This window comes from Equus quagga, chromosome 1 (genome assembly GCF_021613505.1).
Source record: "Equus quagga isolate Etosha38 chromosome 1, UCLA_HA_Equagga_1.0, whole genome shotgun sequence".
NCBI classification, from domain to species: Eukaryota; Metazoa; Chordata; class Mammalia; order Perissodactyla; family Equidae; genus Equus; species Equus quagga.
The window spans coordinates 135,716,693-135,730,559 of NC_060267.1; the positions used below are offsets into that span (position 1 = coordinate 135,716,693).

At 52.8% G+C, this 13,867-nt stretch overlaps 1 protein-coding gene across 1 annotated transcript in view; it reads left to right on the forward strand.

Annotated features, from left to right (window-relative positions):
- Positions 1–13,867, forward strand: part of CACNA2D2 (calcium voltage-gated channel auxiliary subunit alpha2delta 2) — a 141,235-nt gene that overhangs the window by 30,534 nt on the left and 96,834 nt on the right. The window lies entirely within an intron of this gene.

The following is a 13,867-nucleotide window of genomic DNA, read 5'->3' on the forward strand; positions in this document are numbered from 1 at the left end:
AATAATTCATCAGGTGCCTGGGGGTGCATGGGGGGAAGATGTGGAGACGGCTGGTCTCCCCACTCTGAAGCCCAGGTCATTCTGATGGGTATAACAGGGCTCTACCTCCTTCTGACTAGGTGTCAAGGGTAGAAGGGGAACAACTCTGGGGACCTTGTGAGAAAGCAAAGCAGGAGAGATTATAGTCAGACGTGAGGAAGAACCAGTGGCTCATCAGGTGCACCAGCCCTGAGATGGGTTCCTGACCTGGTGAGACACCTTCTTTGGAAGGAAGTGAGAAGATCCTCTGTCTGGGGAGGGGGTCAAAGGTGAGACAAGGCTGCCTGGGATGGGCCTGCTGGTCTGGGCAGAAATGGCTTAGAGCCTTGTCCACTTCCCTGGCCACCTCAGCCGCTCTGATAGCCTTAGCCCAGCTGCATGCTGCTGGTTATGCCCGTGGTCCTATCATACAAATGGGGAAACCAAGGCCCCAGCCAACTGTCTCCACCAGCCAGTCCCATGCTGGAGCCCTAACAGGCCAGTCCTGAGTGGCGGTGGGGTTGAGAAGTCTCGAGGCAGAGGTGTAGGCCTGGGGCCTGCCTGGAGGAGCCATCCTGGGGCACCCCCTCCCCTGGACTGCTGAACTGGGTCTACAGAGACCAGGACCCCAGGGCTCAGAGATCCCTGACCCTAATCTCCCGCTCCCCTCCCTACTGCTGTGCTTCTCTGGACAGTCATGGTGGTTCAGACCGATAGCGTCTGTTTGTCCCTACTTCTATGGGTAGCCAGGAATGGCATTTCTGAACCAGTGACAGTGCCGCAGTCCCAGCCCATCTTATCTGCCCCTGGCCATTCCCACACCCCATCTGCTCAGTGCTCCTTGGGAATGTGTAATTAATATTTGCAGAGTGCCACATCTGGAGCTGGCTCCTTGCAAGGACCAAAGTCTGGCCATGTTGAGGGCCCTTCTCCTGAGAGGCTCAGGGAGGCGGGGACAGGGCCTCTGTAGGTGCCTCTGAGACGGGCCTCTCCCTATCCCCGCCCACCACTCCCCACAGCTGGTACCCCCAACTCCCAAAACACATACTACTCACACATTGGTTCACAGGGTGCTGGCCAAGGCTGTGGTTGGCCCTCATTTGGGGAGGGTCCTCTTCTGGGCGTCTGGTCATCTCAGGCGAGATTAGTATTGTCCAAGACAGCCAGAGAAGCTTAGAACCCTCAAGGGGCTGGGGAAGAGGAGGAGGAAGGAAGCTGGGGTGGGAAGAGGTGCCAGGGGACAGAAGCAGCCCTGGGAGGGCCAGGAAAGGGGATCTCAAGCAGTTGTGACCCCAAGACCCCACAGTGGGTCCTTCTGTTAGAGCACTGTGGTTCGCACGTGCCCCAAGTGGCAGGCCTGCAGCTCCTTGGCCAGGTAGACCCCCACTCACACAGAACCAGCACAGCTGTCCCAGCCGATGTGCTGAGTCAGGTGAGGGAGCCCACTCAGGCCTGTCCCAGCCCCTCCCCATGGTTCCTGGAGCCTCAGAACCATTGTCCTAGGGGCTCTGCATTTGCTTCTCGTGCAGCCCTGCCCTGCTCCAGCCACCTCCCAGTGAGGCTAAGCGGTGCCCTCTTCTCTCCTGGTGTAGATGATCAGGATGTGGGGCGTGTTGGAGTGTGTGTGTGGGGGGCACGGGTGTGAAATATGCCGCTGGGTAGGGAGTGCTGCCGCTTGCCTCCCTAAAAACCCACATATATTATTCTTTAATGGAAAGTTAATTGTCTTATTATTCCCTCCATATGGTCCTCTTGCTCGGCACCCAGCGGGGATGCATGGGGATGGGCGGGGTGGGGGGGTGCTCCTGAGAGGGCGTCTGAATATGATGAGGCCGCCGCTTGAGCGTAATTGGGTACACAGAGGTAGATGCGTGGGAGCACGGCTGAAGCCCTGCCCAGACCCCCTCTTTGTCCCCCCAGCCCAACCTGCTCCCTACCTCTTTCCTTCCCAGGCCCTGCCCTGGGGGTGGCCTCTTCTGGCACACCGCCTCCCGCCCCCCCGCCCTGCAGGGTCTGGAAGTGCTTTCTTCTGAGCGCTGTGTGGGGAGACATAGGGTTGGGGGGGGTTGTTCCCCTCCTGCTTGCCCCCTCCTCACACACACTCCATTGTCGCCTGCAGGAGAAAATTCCATTTTTGAGAAGCTTTTCAAAAGCTGTTTCATCTGTGGCAGGAGCTCCTGCCTGAGGGCCAGCTGACTGGCTTGGGTCTCCAGCACCCCTTCCACACACACCCCTACTAGAGAAGGGATATGGGGAGGTCAGTGTCAGGGGGAGGGCTGCCCCAGGACATCTGGCCCAGGGGCCCTGGCTCATGTTGGCCATGCCTACCATAGGCACTAGCCACCTGGAACTTCCCCCACACTTTCGGCTCCTTGGGAGCTGCTGAGGCTAAGCCAGTATCCATGCCGTTCTTAGCCCCTGCCCTTTCCCAGCCCTTCCCTCTTCCTGTTCCACGGGCCTCACAGCAGGTGGAGGATGCAGTGACAGGAAGGTCCCCAGAGGGGCATGAGTGAGTGGTCACATCTGTGGCTAATTTTCAGAGCCCCTTGCTCCTGGAGTCTGGTGGGGGAAGGCCGGGGCAGGGAGCCCACTAGGTGGCTCCTGGGGTTCGGGGAGAACCTCAGCAAGGAGTTGCTGCCCAGGTTCCTGTTGAGGTTGTGGGTGTGGAGGGGATGGATCTGTGGGAGAGGTATCTCTGGGTGGGATCAACAGACCCATGGCTGGTGGTACAGGCATGGGAGAGGGGCCACCAGCTTCCAGCTTGTGGGAAGAGGTCACCGTGGGGCCATATCCAAGGTCCGTTCCCAGGGAATAGGGAATGTCTCAGAGCAGGAGAGAAGACTGGGCCTTCTGAAGGCAGGACCTGCCTGAGGTCCCACAGCTGGTAGATGGCAGAGCTGGAATTTGAACCTGGAGCCTGTGCCATGGGCAGCAACTGAATGGTGGTTGGCAGTGGAAAGAATGAAATGGGCAAGAATGGCAAGGCTGGGCCTTCCCTCTCTGTAGGACCTAGGCCATGTTGTCCTGCCTCTCTGAGCCTTGGTTCCCCATCTGTGAAATGGGAATCTGAACAGCTCTATCCTCATGGGAGACGTGAGGATCTCAAGGAAGCAAGGGCAAGGAAAGGCTGCAGACAGAGCCCTGCAAATGTGGGGTGGCTTTGTGCCACCCCCACTATCAATTGCCTGCCCTTCCAGGAGTTGGTCACAGTTTTAGAAAGTTCAAATGCCCAAAGTGTCCCCTTTGCTTATCTCAGCTCAGGAGTTTGGAAATAGATTCCTCTTCCCTGCTGTCTTAGTCTGTTCAGGCTGCTATGACAGAATACCATAGACTGGATGGCTTATAAACAATAAAAATGTATTTCTTATGGCTCTGGAGGCTGGGAAGTCCGAGGTCAAGGTGTCAACAGATTCGGTGTCTAGTAAAGGGCCACTTGCTGGTTCATAGACGGCTGTCTTCTCGCTGTGTCCTCACAGGGTGGAAGGGGTGAAGGAGCTCTCCAGGGTCTCCTTTATAAGGGCACTAATCCCATTCACAGGGCTTCACCTTTATGACCTAATCATCTCCCAAAGGGCCCACCTCCAAATACTCTCACACTGGGGATTAGATTTCAGCATATGAATTTTAAAGGGACACAAACATTCAGTAGATAGCACCTGCTGACCATACATCTTTTGGGGACCTTGCTGGGAGAGGCACAAAGGCCACCAGGGCTTGAAGAAACAGAGCCTGTGGGCCAGCTGCAGAGGCTCTCCTGGGGAGGAGATGGGTGGAGGTGAAGGGAAGGGCCCCCACCCCCCAGAAGAGGCCTATCAAATCAGTCAACCAGTCGGCAGCTTGTCTCCCAGGCCCCATGGGCTCAGACAAGGGTGTGGGACTTGCTTGGCAGTGGAGTAGGGATGGTAGGAAGCCACTGAGCTCTGGGCCAGCCCCATGTATTGGCACTGGGCATGGGGAGGTTAATGGGTCAGAAAATGGAGTGGCCGAGGCCAGGGCTGAGGATCAGGGCTTCCTGAGGGATCTCTGGAAGGTTCTTTGACTGGGGTCCCTCGGTTTAAGAAAGAGACAATCTCACAGGAGTGGTTAGAACCTCGCCGGGGAGCAGGCAGCATCGCTGTCTGTGAAGTCTTGGTTAAGAACCTGTGGCTTTGCTGCAGACCCTTTCCCTGAAGTCAACACCCCTCAATCCTTCCATCTTGGGAATCTGGGATATTTGTCTGTCAAATTTTCCTAAGGCAAGACTCCCCTTAATCATGGCACGTGTTCTGATGAACGCCCTGGCTCTCCTTTAGGGTCCCCAGAGAGGCTAGCCTTTCAGCAGGATGGCTGGGGGTCAGCTCTGATGGGGACCTAGTGCTTGTTGAGGAGAGGCCAGAGTCTGCTCTGCTGTCCTCCCCCCTGGCCTCTGCATCCACCTCTGGAGAGCGATGGCCTGCATATCCAGACTGAGGGCTGGTCTGGATGATCAAGGGTGAGAGATGAGAGATGGAAGATGGGGGGTGGGGATAGAGGGCCGAATGGGTTTCCATGCTGGGCCCCTGGAGATGGCTGACCTGATCTGCATTCTTCCCCCCTCCTCCTCCCCCATCCATTGCTGGATCAGTGGCAGCCACAGGGACACTTCCCTGAAATTCATGGAGCCCCAAGCATTTGGCAGAGGCAGAGAAGTAATTGGTTCTGACAAACCACAGCCGGCCCCAGGGGCAGCATGAGCAGCGTTTACCACGACCAGGCAGAAGACGGAGGCTCAGCGTGGCCTTCCTCCACCTTCTCTGAGCATGGCTCCCCTCTCCTTGTGAGCTGAGATCTCACCTTTGGAGAAGGTTATAGGGTCCCAAATCGCCTGTCTTTCCCATACCTTTCTCTGAACCCTGAGACCTGGTGTCTCTGCAGGGGGCTGGCTGGCTACTTCGGATGGGGCTGGGGGGGAATGAGGCAGGCTGTGGATCCTGGGCAGACTCCCCAGGCCTTCTCCTCGTCCATCCTTCTCATGAATCAGGGAACCAAGTGATGGACCCCAGGGCTTGAGCACTCTGGCCTCATGGTGTGGGGTTGGGGGCTGGGCCCTCACCTGAACGGATGTGCAGTCTAGGTGGAGAAGCAGGCTACACACACACACAGGGGTGCACATATGCATGCATGCATGCGGTGTACAGTCATGCATATATGTGCCCACAAGGACAACATAGAGTAGATGCTTAGCTGGTAACTGTTGAGTGGATGGATAAGCAAAGGGGCAGGCCTGTAAGCACTGAGAAGGGAGAGATGGGGCTCTGACTCTGTCCCCCAGGACCACGGAAATCATCCGGCTTCACATGGGGAAAGTGAGACCCTGTACATCAAGATAGAGCTTTGGTGCCAGATGCCCCGGAGGAGGTAGGCTTGCATGGGGTCGGCCAGGATCGGCCCCACATAGAGGGTCCCTGATTGCTCTCTGTGAGGATATTGAGGGTGTGGGGGCCATGGAGCAGGGCCCAGGAGAAGAGCTGGCTGCGCAGTGTGCTGGCACCCAGATGTCAGGCTGGAGTGAGAGAGGCTGGGCTATTTCCAGAGTGACTCGAAGACCTGGCCAAGGTGTGTGGCCTAGGCAGGGGTGTGGGGAGCCTTTGGGCCTCTCAGCCATCTCTGTGCACTCCCTGCCCCTGCTAGACTTCCCAGCTTCTTCCTCCTAATCCACTTGCCACTCTCCTCACTCACCCCCATCTCCTCCAGGCTTCTCCCTGGTTTTAAACCCAGCCCATAGCTCCCCACCACAGGAAGTCCTCCAGATCAGTGCTGAGGCCAGTGGATTCTGATGCTCCCCACTCCCTTCTGCTTTTGCATCCTTTGGGTACACATAGAAGGCAGGAGCTGCCAGGAACCCCAGTCCAGTCTCCCCTTCATATGGGGTGGGGAGACCGTGACCAGAAGGGAACGTCATGCCCAGGCCTCCCGAGAGTCCACCTGAACACAGGCAGTCAGACCTAGAAGGCAACTAACCTCTGGTGATTCTTGGTCCTGTGACTCGCTGGGAGACAAAATCTCTGACCTGGAGGCTTGTATGAGGTGGACTGTGGCTGATCACGTGTGGGAGAGAGAAGAGAGAAGCATGATGTTGTGTGTGGGAATGTGAGCATGTGTGTGCATGTAGAGGAGAACATGTGAACCTCTGTGTGTGCGTCCTGCAGGTGGGGCAAGAACAGGTGAGCGTTTGTGTCTCTGCAGAAGGGAGCGGTTGAGCCTGTATGAAATACCGAGGGTGGGGGCATGACTAGGCACGCATGTGTGTGTGTTTGAGAGTGTGATCCCACATGCATGTGTGCTGTGTGTGTGTGTGTGGGTGGGGGTGACCAGGTGAACGTGAACATGCATGTGTGTGTGACTGAATGCACAGTTCTCTGTGCTCCATGAGGAGGTGTGAGCAGGCACGCTTCCGGGGCAGGGTGGGTCTTCGAGAAGGCAGGTGCCGGGAGCTCTGTGCCACCCGAGCAGGCGAGAACTGCTTCACTAATTAATTGGTGAAGCTGAGAAATCTCAGTTGTCGGGGAAGAGCTCACATTCACACATACATACACCATGTCCCCAAGCATGGTAAACATCCCCTAAAGTGACTCTGCCAGACGCTGTGCTCAGCAGCCCTGCAGGGGGTCAAGGTGCCAGTCAGTTATGAATCTGTGTCCTCACGCCCCTGTGTGTCTGCACCCTGGGATGCTTGTTGGACCCAGAGACTCTACTGTAAGAACATAGGCCTTGGGCAGGCAGTCTTCATTGTCCCCAATCCAGTGCTCACAGAGGCTGGGTGGTGAGGACACCCAGGACCTTGTCCCCATTTCGCAGATGAGAGAGCTGGAGCTGGTAAGGGGCACCAGGCAGGAGCTTCATTTCCAGGTTCTAGGCCTCCTTGTGAGGGGGAGCAGCCCTTCCTGCCCTGGGCTTGGGTCCACTGAAGTGTTACCTTCTGGAGGTAGGGGGAAACAGTTTGGATGCCTGCTGGCTCAGAGCAGAGGTAGAGTCCGTGGGGAGCTTCCTACAGTGCAGGACAGGCCGCTCCCACTTTACAACTCCCAAGTGCCTTGTCACCAGTCAGCTTCCTCCGCATGCCCTGCAGGCGGGCCTGGGGCCCTATCCCCCAGAATCCTGGTGAGTTCCTCCCCTCTCCTGCCCCTAGAAAGTGAGGGCCTCTGTGCTCCTCAGCTCCCGCAGCTCCAGGTGTCTCCCTCAGCATGATTGTAGCTGACCGTGTTCTGAATACTCCATTCGAATGCAGCTCCTGGGGTGCCAGTGGTGTTTGTCGGGCTTGGCCCTGAGGCCCAAAGTCTTGCTTGATGCTCACTCTTGGCAGGCAGACCTCCCATCCGCTCCTGCTGTCCCTCACAGACTCCTGGGCCCTGCTGCTGCTTGCATCATTGTGCAGGGAGACCCGGAAGCTAGGTCAAGTGGAAGCCACTTGCCTCTTGATCAGTTGTTGACAGAGGAGCCATCATTATGCTCCATCTACAGGCACAGAATAAATTGGTGTGCAGTGAATTTATTCTTTTTAAAGAGGGACTTTCACACTGGGGAAAACTTTTAAAAAGAACATTTATATAAAAAGCAATTACCGTACCAGTAATTTTTATGTATTCTCCCCCTTCCGTCGCTGCCTTTGTTTGAACGTGACCGCCTCCCAGGCAGCTGCAGCCTGGCTTCTGGGCCTCGGCTACAGCTTCCCGCTTGCTGGAGTACCTCCTTCTCCGAGAAGACTCTGGATGCAGGGCCCAGACCCAGCAGGGGTGCAGGCTCCAGGAACACGGCTGGGTGAATTTACGTTCAAAACTTGGGTGCTTTGGAAATTTCCTCCCTTGTGCATCTCTGTCCCAAGGTTGCTCCATTTCCAGGGCTGATGCGGCCCTTCCAGGCCTCTCTTGGCAGCAGCCAAGCACTTAAAGACACCTGCTTCCTGGCAGCCTCGCGGCCCCGTTCCATGATGGGGGAGGCAGTGGTGTGGGAGCAGGTATTTTCCTTCCCAAGAAGCCACTAACGGGCACCCTGCTTCCCCAGCCATTATTGCTCTCACATTCGATGCATTATGTAAATTGTCTCCGTTGCTAAGTGGTAGAGGAGCTGCTCAGGGGGAATGGAGGTCTGGAGCCTTCTTGGGAGGAGGCAGGAGACTGGCCCTGAAAACTCACTGCTCCGCATCAAGGAGGGTCTGGCAGCCTCCCGGCTCAGACTAGGACCCCCAGGGCTTTCCCACTGTCTCCCACTCAGACCACAGCTTTGTGAGGGTGGTCACTGCACCCCACAGCAGACTGGGAGCTCCCAGGAGGCTGGGTGGGCTTCCTGCCTCATTGCACAAGGCTGTCAGACTGGGCCATTGCCTCCCACCTCAGACTGGCTCCCAGGGTAGGACACATGCCCCTCTGCTGCCTGAGGAGGCATGCTTTTCCCATCTGCACGAGTTTCACCAGCAGGATTTTTGCCTACAGAGCCTCCTTGGAAACCCCTGACAAAGCTGGAAAAGGTCGTATCCATCCATGGAGTTGGGTGAAATGCCGCCCACCTCCCAGGGACCCTAAAGCTCCTTCTGCAGTGAGCACCCAGTGAACTTGGGATATAGAAGGGTGAATTTTGGAGCAGCACCATGCCCTGGGGCACCAGCAAGTTCTTGGGTCCCTTGGGGTCTGGGATCTTGATGAGGTATGTAGGAGCGTGAAGGTTCCTGGGCCTGGGCAAGGCCTGGGTGACAGAGGGGCCTCTCCTGGGTACTTGCCTGGCTTTCCATCTTCCCCCCTTGTTTTGTTTTTTGAGGAAGATTAGCCCTGAGCTAACTACTGCCAATCCTCCTCTTTTTGCTGAGGAAGACTGGCCCTGAGCTAACATCCGTGCCCATCTTCCTCTACTTTATATGTGGGATGCCTACCACATCATGGCTTTTTGCCAGGTGGTGCCATGTCCACACCCAGGATCCAAACCAGCAAACCCCAGGCTACCGAGAAGCAGAACGTGCGAACTTAACCACTGCACCACCAGGCCGGCCCCTCCATCTTCCCTTTTGAGACACAAGACCTACCAGGGGCACCCAGCCCACCCAGGGAGTCTGGGTCCAAAGGCTCATTCTCCAAGGAGCTGAGCGCTCTGGGCTTCTTCCAAACTGAGCCCAACTCCTCTCATCTGAGCTTGTATTTTGCATGAGGCTTGTCGGTGCAGGCCTCACACTTGTCCTCCCTCCCTCCCAGAGGGGCCTCCAGGACAGGATATTTATCCAGTGCAAGGAGGCCACTGGTTTGAGGAGTCGCAGGTTTGTGCGTTTCCTGGAAATTGCACGAGGAATTTGGGATTCTAGGGAGGATGTGAGAGTTGGCAAGACATTTGCCATGCACCCAGCCCTACTTCTGGGGCAGCCTCTTCCTGCCCCATCCCTCCCCAGGCATGGCCACCTGACCCTGACACAGGTTTAAACAGAGGTTGGTGCAAAGGCAGTGAGTGTGTCCAGGCTGTGCAGACATTGTGGAGGACTTGGAGCTTCCTCCTCCCCACCTGGCACTGTGCCCCATCGCCCCCAGGGTGGGCAGCATTATCTCTCAGACCCCTGTGGGCTGCTGTCCCTCAGCTTGCTTTCTGATTACCCCCAACTTTTGGGAGAGGTAGGTGTTGGGGTGAAGGGTCACCCAGAGCAGGAGTCACCAATACCAGATTGGTGTTTTGGTCTCAGGAGCCTAGACAGTGTGCTCAGCCGATCAGGAATTGAAACCTCAAACTGCCTTCCTTTGAGGCAGAGTAAACAGGCGATGGTGATGTCAACAGAGCATAATATGGGCTGCTGCCCTTTGGGGGTCCCTGTCTGAGGCCAGAGGCTGGAGTCAAAGCAGCAGTCCCCTGACCCTGACTCCTCTGCCTACATTATTCTTTCTCCTTCCTCCCCCACAACCCTGCTTTTCTCCCTTTCTTATTTTTTTTCCCCTCTCTCTTACATTTCTAGATGGATTTTTAAAGTTAGGGTTCTAGAATCAGTGTCACACACATACATGATGTAGATATAGTTTTACCAGGCGTGTTGTGTTAGGAGCACAGCAGCCCCCTCCTCTCCATTTCCAACTCCCCACAGGCTGTCACTTTCTAATCTCAGAGCTCCATATCTCTAAATGACATACTTGTGTCACTACGTCATGATTGTTCAGCTTTAGGCACTATCCATGGACATCCTCTGGGGGAGAGGAGGACTTAGCTCTCTCCGCGCTCCCTCATGCACAGTCCTATCCCTCCCCTCCCAGTGTCATCACATCGTGATATGGTTGGATCAGGACTCGGTATTGACATTGTCCTGACTGAGCAAATGCTATTCAGAACTGTAACTCATAGTATACACTTTTGGGTACAATTTTTACATTTTTTTCCTGCAGGTAACAACTGTCTGATGTTTGTTTGCTTAGTTTTTTGTGAACCTTTGCTAATTCTGCCCCAAGCCCCACCACTATTCTATCTGACTTCCTCTCATTCATGCAGATGCATCTGGGGTTCTGTCAAATTCACCTCCCAGGAAAGTCTTGCCGACCTGCTCCCGTGAACACAGCCTGCTCTCCCAGCCTGCGGCTCGGGTGCGTGCCTGGGATTTCCCTCACCTCTCCTCTGGGTTGGAGGTCCCTCTTTCCTGGATGCTGTGGGCTCCTCTTCCTCGGTTTCTGGTTTTCTCCCTTGGTTGGGTAGAGAACATTTTCAACTGGCTTCCTGAGAAAGGTACATGGGAGCCAGACTTTTCAGACTTACGTGTCTTAGAAAGCGTGCCATCTGCCCTACACTTGGCAGAGAGTTTAGGTGTGAAAGTCCAGGGTGGAAACTGTTTGCCTCAGGGTCTCTAAGGCCGCACTCCATTCCTCCCAGCTTCCTATGGGAGAGGTCCAGAGTCATTTGGATTCCCAATCCATTGTGCGTGACCTGATTTCCATCTCTAGAAACATGTAAATTTTTTCCTTGTGCCCAGTGTTCAGAAATTCCACACTGATATTCCTTAGTGGGGTTTATTTTCATTCCTTACCACTCAGTGGATGCTTTCAAACCTTCAGTTCTGGGAAGTTTTCTTAACTGATTTTTTGGACTATTTCCTCACTTCTCTTTTCTCTTTCTAGAACCTTTAACTCAGGTTCTTTTATTTTTTCTCTTTTCTCTCCAATTTTCCATTTCTGTGTCTTTTTATCAGGAAGTTTGTCAATTTTGTCCTCCAACTCTTTCTATTAAGTTTTACATTTTGTTACCATATTTTTAATTTCCAGGATTTCTTTTTGGTCTTTTTTAAAAATAACATCTTGCTCTTGTTTCATTGTTGCCATGATGTCTCTTAGCTCTCTGAGGATGATAATATTATAGCTTTTTTTAAAAAAAAAAAAACCTTTTCATTTTAAAATAATTTTAGACTTACAGAAAGGTTGCCAAAATAGTACAGAAATTCCCTAACCCAGTTTCCTCTCAAGTTATCATCTTGCATAACCGTAGTACAAATATTGAAACTAAGAAGAAATTGACATTGGTACCTTACCACTAACCAAAGTGAAGACTGTATTTGCATTTCACCAGTTTATGCACTAATGACCTTTTTCTATATCAGGATCCAGTCCAGGATCCCACATTGCATTTAGTTGTCATGTCTCCTTAGTCTCTAATCTGTCACAGTGTCTATGTCTTTCCTGACCTTGACACTTTTTAAAAAGTACTGGGTCAATTTATTTTGTTTAATGTTCCTCAGTTTGTGTTTGTCTGATGTTTTCCTCCGAATAGGTTGAGGTTATGCATTTTTAGGAAGAACACCATAGAAATGTGTCCTTCTCAGTGCATCGTATCAGGGAGTAGATGATGTCAGTATATCTTACTGTTGGTGATGTTAACTTTGATCATTTCGTTAAGGTGGTGTCTGCTTCGTTTCTCCACTGTAAAGTTGCTATTCTTCCCGTTGTAATTAACAAATTTCTTGAAGGATACTTTGAAGCTATGCAAATATCCTGTTTCTCTCAAACTTTTGCTCATTAATTTAGCATCCATTGGTGGATCTTGCCTGCAGCGATTATTACCGTGGTGTACTAATGGTGGACTTTTCTATTTCTCTCATTCCTTCTACATTTGTTAATTGGAATTCTTCTATAAGGAAGAACTGTTCCTTCTCCCCTGTTTGTTTGTTTATTCAATTATTTATTTGTATCAGTATGGGCTCATGAATACTTATTCTTTGAGTTATAATTCAATATTATCATTACTTATTTTTTTTTTTTTTTGAAAATTCCTGTTTTTTTTTTTTTTTTTTAAAGATTTCTTTATTTTTCCTTTTTCTCCCCAAAGCCCCCCGGCACACAGCTGTATACTCCTCGTTCTGGGTCCTTCCAGCTGTGGCACGTGGGACGCTGCCCCAGCGTGGCTTGATGAGCAGTGCCATGTCCGCACCCAGGATTCGAACCAACGAAACACTGGGCCACCTGCAGCGGAGCGCACGAACTCAACCACTCGACCACGGGGCCAGCCCCTCATTACTTATTTTCTTGCTCAAATTATTCCAGCTGTGGCCGTTAGGAGTTCTTCTAGGTTGGCTCCTATGCCCTTTTGATATGCCTCTGTCCTTATTTGAGCACTTCCTTACTTTCTGTTACCACAAGATACTCCAAGGTCATCTTGTATTTTCCCTGGAATCAGCCACTTCTCCAAGGAGTTCTGCTTCCATTTATTGGTGAAAGGTATTTAGAAATCAAGATGTGGGTGCTGAGTGTGCTCATTGCTACTGGGGTATTACTGCTTCTAGGCTCTCTCACATCAGAAGTAGGAAATATATGGATGTCTACTAACCCACCGATACACACATATCTATAGTTAAATCTTTATCTGTCTGTCCATATATATATTCAAAACTGTGAGTCCATAACACTGAAACCTCTGACTCCAGTCCAGCACGAAAGGGCTCATTCACTCTTCCTCCTTTCCTTTTTGGTGACTTCCTTCTCCAACAGTGAGAAATCCAGTTCTCATTATCTACAATATATTTACTTATTTCTTCAACCCTAGTATACACAATTTATAGCATTTTTTACATTTGCATCTCCCTGTGAAACTCAGGTTCCTACGGGTTCTCTTTGTTTGTTTTGGTCTCTGACTGCTGTGTGCCTGTATCCCCCGCAGTGTCTGGGGTTCCACACGGTCCGCTCATATTTAAGCAGACAGAGAAGATAATGCGCTGGAGTTGAGGAGTGGGACTAACAACCCGCTGGACCTCAAGTCAAAACACCACCAAAGAGCAGAGCACTGACTGTGGAGGTGGGGACTCTGGGCATGATGGAGGGAACTATGGAGTTCATTGTGGGTGACTTGGACAAATTGCCCCCCTAGGCTGCATGTTCCCCAGAGAAGTTTCTCCCAGTCTCCATTTGGGGTTTCAGGGTTTAGTCTTTGGTGTTCCCCAACATTCACCTACTGCCAGCAGAGGTGAGCCTTCCAGGGCCTGCTGAGTCAGTCTCCCACAGGTCATCTGCTTCCAGCTTCCAAAATGTTGTTCCTGCGGCCTCCTCCACATTTTCTTTGACCCTTGGGTTTTGCCATTTGGAATAGCCCTTTATTGTTGTTCCAGGGAGTTTTGAGAAAGAGTGAAAGTTCAGTCCATCAGGCATCACTGCTTTCACTCTCTTGTAGCAGCTGAGCCCTTACTACTTATTTTGTGAAACCCATGCAGGGCCCTGGTCAGTGAATGGATGAACAGGACGTTCTCTGACAGAGAGGCAGCAAGCCTGGGCTGGCCTCCTGACCTCCCTCTCACTACCCCTGACCCTCCACGTGAGCCCAGAGACCCCCCTACCTACTCCTAGGGCTCCAAAGAACACAGTTGGAGAATTGCTGCCCTGTGCCCAAGGGTGTGTCAGGC